Source organism: Acanthopagrus latus, chromosome 22 (assembly GCF_904848185.1).
Source record: "Acanthopagrus latus isolate v.2019 chromosome 22, fAcaLat1.1, whole genome shotgun sequence".
NCBI classification, from domain to species: Eukaryota; Metazoa; Chordata; class Actinopteri; order Spariformes; family Sparidae; genus Acanthopagrus; species Acanthopagrus latus.
Window position 1 is genome coordinate 23,325,063 of NC_051060.1, and position 6,506 is coordinate 23,331,568.

Below are 6,506 nucleotides of genomic sequence, written 5' to 3' on the forward strand. Positions count from 1 at the left end.
CTCTCTCTCTCTCTCTGTTTATCCCTCTCTGCGCTCTCTCTCTCTCTCTCTCCTCTCTGAGAGGAGCTCGGTGTGTGTGCGTGTGTGTGTTGGTGTATATGTGTGTGTGCGTGGACGTGTGTGTGTGTGTGTGTGTGTGTTTCTGTGCTCTGCCTTGCCCCGCCAGCAGCAGAGGACTTCCCCCGGCGCCCGCCCTGGGTCCTAGCGCCGGTCGCGTTCACTGAAAGAATGCCATTGTGTACGGAAGGTAGAGCCGAAGATCGTCTAGGATCCTGACAGGACGAGTCACCAGCGTCATTATTGCACCTTGGGATATATCTCACCTCTAACCATGTCAACCATGTTACAGCTAAACAGCATTATCAGGAATTGAAGCTGTTACACAAACACACATACACTCCAAACACTATCACACAATCAAGAAAAAACTTAGAAAGAAAAAACAAATTAAATGAAATGCAAAAACAAATAAATAAATAAAAATAGGACAACTTTGTGTGCACTTACACCACAAAAATAATTACAGATCAAGGCAGAGGCTGTGCAGAATGTGTATATCTGTTCTCTATCTTTAACTGAGAAACAATAAGAAGAAGAAGAAGAAGAAGAAGAAGAAGAAGAAGAAGAAGAAGAAGAAGATGATGATGATGAATGTTGCTGCTGTTCAACCAAGTCTCAGCCTCATTTTCAGTGCAGTTAACATCCAAAAGGTGAAAAAAAAAATGTAAGGGGCTTTTCTTTTTTTCTTCTTCTTCTTTTTTTTTTGTCAGTAAGTTGTGTTGAGTCTGTTTCCCCGAGTGGTCGCTATGGCAACAGCAAAAGGAGGCAGAGAGCCATGCGAAAGGGGTTGTAGGAGCCATTATGGATGGAGGATGGAGGGGACATGTCCTCCGCACGTGATCGTCTCTCTCTCCATTTGTGTTGGATCAGAAAAAACACATTCTGGTGCTCTCTGTGCAGCGTTTTTAAGAAAAAAAAACAATACACCTTTCATACTCTGAGTGTGTGTGTGTGTGTGTGTGTGTGTGTGTGTGTGTGTGTGTGTGTGTGTGTGTGTGTGTGAGTACCCATCCAAGATCACATCCCTTCACACATACACATGCATTATGCACTTCCAAAGATAGTTTCTAAACTGCATTTCTGTGTGAAGCACAAGCAAAAGATGGCATGCACCTTTTTTTTATTTTTTTATTTTTCAAACAGAGTAAGCCATCCTCTCAATCGTACCCAGTCTTCGGTGCAGCTACCTTCTTCCTCGTCTCCCTTTGCCTCCCTCCCTTTTTTTTTTCTCCCCCTCACGTCCTTCCTCAGAGCGTCATCAGGTTGCCATAGCAACGGCCCGCCTATGGGAGACAGAGATCAGATCATTATGGACCATGGGATCCAGAAACTGAAGGACATGATTTTTTTTTTTTTTTTTTTTTTTTCCTCTCTCTGTGAACACAGGAAGTGGGAACCCTTAACAGGAAAGCTTGAACTCGATCTTGGTTAAAAACAGCACTGCGTGGCTCTGCAGGAGGAAGTTTTGCTGAGTGCTGTTTCGGGTGAAAAAAAAATAAAAATAATTAAAATAAAATATAAAAGGGGAGCGCTGATGATCCATTTACACCCTTCAAAAGTAATGCATGTCTGCTGTGCCGGCTTGTTGCTTAGAATAAATCAAATGTGATTCAATATGCAAAAAAAAAAAGGGGGGGGAGAGAGCTTGAGATGTAAACACGTTGCCTCAGGAAACAGTTAACCAGAAAACTTGCTTGCACACTTTTTCTGAATTAATGGATCTGACAGACGTGGCAGTGATCGGCCCGCTGAAAGCCCCACAGTCAGGAAAAATCCAAACGTGCTCCCTTTTTATTTATGGTTTGGGGGAAATCGACGCGGGAAAAGTGCAGCGCAGCGTGTGAGGAGGAAACACGAAATACACCAAGGAAACTGTTTTGTTTGATAAAGATCAAAGAGAATTGTTGGGAGGAGGAAGAAGAAGTGTGTTTACGAGTCCTTGAATCCAGACTGCGTCTCCATGCCCCTGTTATTAGTGGGAGGCCGTGTGTGTGTGTGTGTGTGTGTGTGTGTGTGTGTTTGAGAGCCCAGAGGGCTGCATTAAGCTGAAGTGACAGTGGGGATCTTTAAGATGTCTTCCAAAGTTTGCCATTGAGGGAGATCTTATCTGTGAGCCCCTAAAACAGCAGAGAGAGGAGGAGGAGGAGAGGAGGAGGAAAAAGATGAGAGGTAATCTGAGAGATAGTGTCTGGGTTGCAGTTAAAGATCAGAGTGCTGTTCGATTCCTGATATTCGATTCCCGACAAAACGAGAAAGGACTGACCGTCTTTCTTCAGGTTGAGTTGGTACTCGCCGACAGAACCGGCAGAAGAAACACTACTGAAAGCTAAAGTCTATCTTTGTAAACGCACCAAGCTTTTCATTGGACGCAAAACCTTCATGCAGGAAGAGTCGACAACATTTGTTCGATTTCTCTCTGAAATACCATTAAGAATACCTGCAAAAGTACTTTTTCTTGGTCATTGTTGGGTCAGATACCAGCATATACTGCAGGTGATGAGCAGGAACATGTAATAGTATCTAATATTTCTGAGTTTCGAGTCAACAAGTGGCAGAAAAAAAACAAACAAAATGTATCTGGCTCGGCTGTTTAACCGCTAAAGAAAATCACTTCCTCTATTCTAAAGAAAAAAGTGTCTCTTTACGTAATCTGCCCCATCAAAGTTGTGGAAAATGGAGTCAAGTCATTCATTATGAAATCACCTGTTCACGGTGACTAATACAGTGAGTGTAAACACAGAAACTGTGCGTAACACGAAGTGTTTGGTGTCAGATTTCAGCAGATAAAGATGAAAACCACAGGAAATGCTTGTCACACATTACTCTTAAACCTTTTCTGTGTGTTTGCTGTCAGAGCGAACCGATCTGATGCTGCTGCTCCTCACACCGTAGATTTACCGGAGCAACCCTTTTGTAGATATTATTGATGACGTCTAATCGGACCAGTCATAGATTTTTATCATTATTGATGTCAGAGATGCTTCGACATGATTGTGGGGGAGTAACCCAGGTAACTTCCAGATGTGAGCTGGTTACCAACCATGTGAGCCGGATATTCACGGTGTCAAATGCTCACAGTTGACTTTAGGCACCAAATCTTCCTTGGTTAGTTTTAGGAAAAGATGAGATGAAGCCAGGAATCAAATCCCCCCCAAAATGATCAATGCCAAAGAAAGACAGTAATTCCTGCACACACTCTGCATTGATTTCTATAAAAAAACGTTTCAGGTTTCAGTCACAAAGACCTTTCTCAAGTGTCTTGAGACTCTAAATCAATCAAAAATTAGTATTTTTAATTGCAAAAGGTTTAGGAAAAGATCAAACTTCCAAGTTGTAATAACTATGTTTAGTCTTGTGACTCACTTCAGCTGACACAAGTGACAAAAGTACCCCAGACATTAAAAACTGTGCCGGATACATTCACCCAGCCTGTGACTGCATGTGGGCCAGATCCAGTCCACCACAACAGAAATGATAGAGATGAGCTGTGGCCCCTGATTTGGGCCAGTTCTGGTTGATCCAGTTCGATCTCAGCTCAGATCTGGGATTGGACAACCCAGCAGCCGTCATTCCATTCAGTCAGTGGACGGGGACATGGGACAAAACTGAGGAGAACAAATCCCTGTTGACTCTTAGTCACTGATGGGACACAAACCCTGTTCTCTGGAGGTAAATCCAACGTACGACCAATCAACCACGAGAAGTGAGACTAGAAGTTTACCTACAGCGTCAAATCTTTGGGCCCCTGACCAGGCTTGACACGCTGTCTTGCAAGATCGGGCTGAATGGTTTACCCACGACCTGTGTCGTCCGTTTTCTAATGTCGTCTCATCTTCACGTACAATCCTGTCAAATCACAGACACACACGTCCAGCCTGGAGGTCGTGGGAGGCGTCCAATCCATTCACGATCCCTCATTCTTTAAAACGGGGCTGCAGTCCTCGGCCTGTCTGCCCAGAGGGCCTGATCCGGGGGGGGAGTCGGGTCGGCAATCATGTGTGTGACAGGAAACAGGCAGGCGTATTGGCTGTCAATCAAACAGCCTCTTTTTACTTCCTCTCTCTCGTTCTGTCTCCCCGTGTGTGTGTTTCTCAGCTTTTTCGCTGTCTCTCTCTTTTTTTTTTTTTTCCTCACCCCGTCTCTCCCTCAAGTCTGACAAGCAAAAAGATTTTCACTTACTTCAGAGAAGGAAAATAAGTGAGAGGGAGGCGTAAGAGTCTCCTTCTACTATTCCCTCACTCCCTCTCACACACTCACACACACACACACACACACACACACACACACACACACACACATATACTCTTTGTCTCACATGTCTGAAAGACAGCTAGCAGTGGTTTGTCATTGTAACAGTTTAGTGGACTGTGTTTCCAAATCATCCCTTACACTTTTTCTGCAGACAGGCAGACACATAACATTCCTCAGAAGACGGGCCGGGAGAGAGAGGGGGAGAGAGGGGAAGTTGTATAGTCTCTCTCCCACTCTCTCTCTTTCCAAATGCAGCTGAGTGCTCCACACGGATCGATAGTAATCCTCGGTGGGAGCCGTTTATTTTGGATTGTGTGTGAGGCCCAGTGGGTGACAGAATCCACATTCACACTCACACATGCGTGCGACATTATAAATCTCGCCGTGGCTCGGGTCGGCACACACACACACATGCACACACACATACACACATGCACGCCACTGGTGCAGACAAAAATGACGCACAAAAAAAACTTACGCACACCGACAAGTACACACTCAACACGCTCAGGGCCCTGACAAGCAAAGCCTCCCGTTGGGCCGGGCTCTTCTTCTCTCCTCCACTGAGCAGAACTCACAGGGCTCCGGGCTGGAGGAGGGGACCCAGTGTGTCTCAACACTGTCCCCTGCCAAGGTCTCTGTTTCTGGGGATGGCAGCTCTCAGCAGCTGGCTAGGCTGGAGCTCTCTGTATGCTGACTCCAAGCCGCTGGCTGTCTGGTCCTGCCAGGAATTTATAATTCTACATGGAGGAAGTTTTCCCCCCCTCTCTCACCAATGAAAGCATGAATCACATTTTTTTTTTTTATTTTAGACATAAAAATAGCAGAAAAAACAGTGCAAATGTTGTCTGAAAACAAACAACATCTGGTCACGCTGGCATTCACAATGGCAAAAATTTCAAGGTGAACTCAGTTCAGTTCAATGGAACTGGAGCGATCAGTGGATTCATTGTGAGGCTGAGATAAATCTGACAGCAAGACAAATTTTCTTTTTGCTGATCAATAGCAAACGGCCTCACCAGTGGTGACCTTTGAGGGGAGCTGAGCTATAATAAGCTTTGGTAGCTAATTAGTTGTGTGGCATCACCCGCCTCTTATCTAACCCTCCGCTGCCACAGTGGAGGTGGTAGTTAGATATTTATAAGCCAGGAGTCAGTGGTATAAAAAAAACCATACAAGTGACTGTGCTAACTATTTTGGTTTGTTAGCAACTTAGCAAAGTTGTCTAACAGACAGGAAGCAGGCTAGCTAGCGCAGAGGTTTCCTTTTGACCCACTTTTAAAAACCCGTAATCCAGTGCAGGTTTCTTACCAGCCACACTGTGTGATGACATCGTCACGTGATGCACTGCGGCCCAAAAATACTTTCTCCCATAAGCTACCATTGTGAACGAAGTGTCTGTAAAGCGGTTGCTCCATTTTATGTCACGACCCCCACAAAATGACTCGTTTCACTGTCATAACTGGACCCATTTGTTCAGATTGAGTTTGTAGAGTCTAGAAGAGCATTTTTACCCCCAATCAATTTAGCTGGGGTGCTAAACCAGAAGTTATCCGGCTCGGTTGGCGGAAGTCTCACGTGAGCCCACTATACGGGTGGCACAACATGGAAGATCTGGGTTTTTTCATACCTGGGCAGTCGAGCTTTCCTGGCTTCAAAACGCCACTGAGCAGCTTTCATGGGAACGAACGGAGCTCCACCTACAAGGCTGTGTCCGGATATACTGCTAGCAACATATTGCTAGCAGCCAGGCTGCCTGTTTTGACCAGAAAGCTGGTTTCAAACAGCCTCAGTGTTTTCAGTCTCTATCACTCTCCCTGTTAACCATCAGCTCGGCTCTCTTGACAGTTATTCCAGCTGTTAAACTGATATCTGGGGATAATGACCGGGGGAAACAATGCCTTGATTCGTCGCCCGATCTCAGACTCACTTCCTTTCTGTTGTAATTTGACTTTTGTTTTCCAGGAAGAAACGAGCACGGTGGTAGACTTGATATTATAATGAAAGTAAGGTTTATGAGGAGCCAGTCTCACTACGCTGATCACTATTTACACACAGTTTGAATAAGTAATAGAGAGACTCTAATGTTAGCCATTAGCTCACCAGCTGCAGCTCGTAACCAACGAGCCAATCCTTCCTCTGCTAGAAAAACCTTCATCATTACCTTTTTCGTGAGGACGTGCAGATTAACTCTG

General features: G+C 45.0%; 1 protein-coding gene across 1 annotated transcript in view; it reads right to left on the reverse strand.

Moving 5' to 3' along the window:
- Nucleotides 1-7, reverse strand: part of ches1 (checkpoint suppressor 1) — a 59,768-nt gene extending 59,761 nt beyond the window's left edge. The window contains exon 1 of the mRNA XM_037087366.1: nt 1-7. This exon is cut by the window's left edge and continues 371 nt beyond it. The gene's annotated coding sequence lies outside the window, so the exon portion shown is untranslated.
- Between the last annotated feature and the right edge of the window lie 6,499 nt (nt 8-6,506).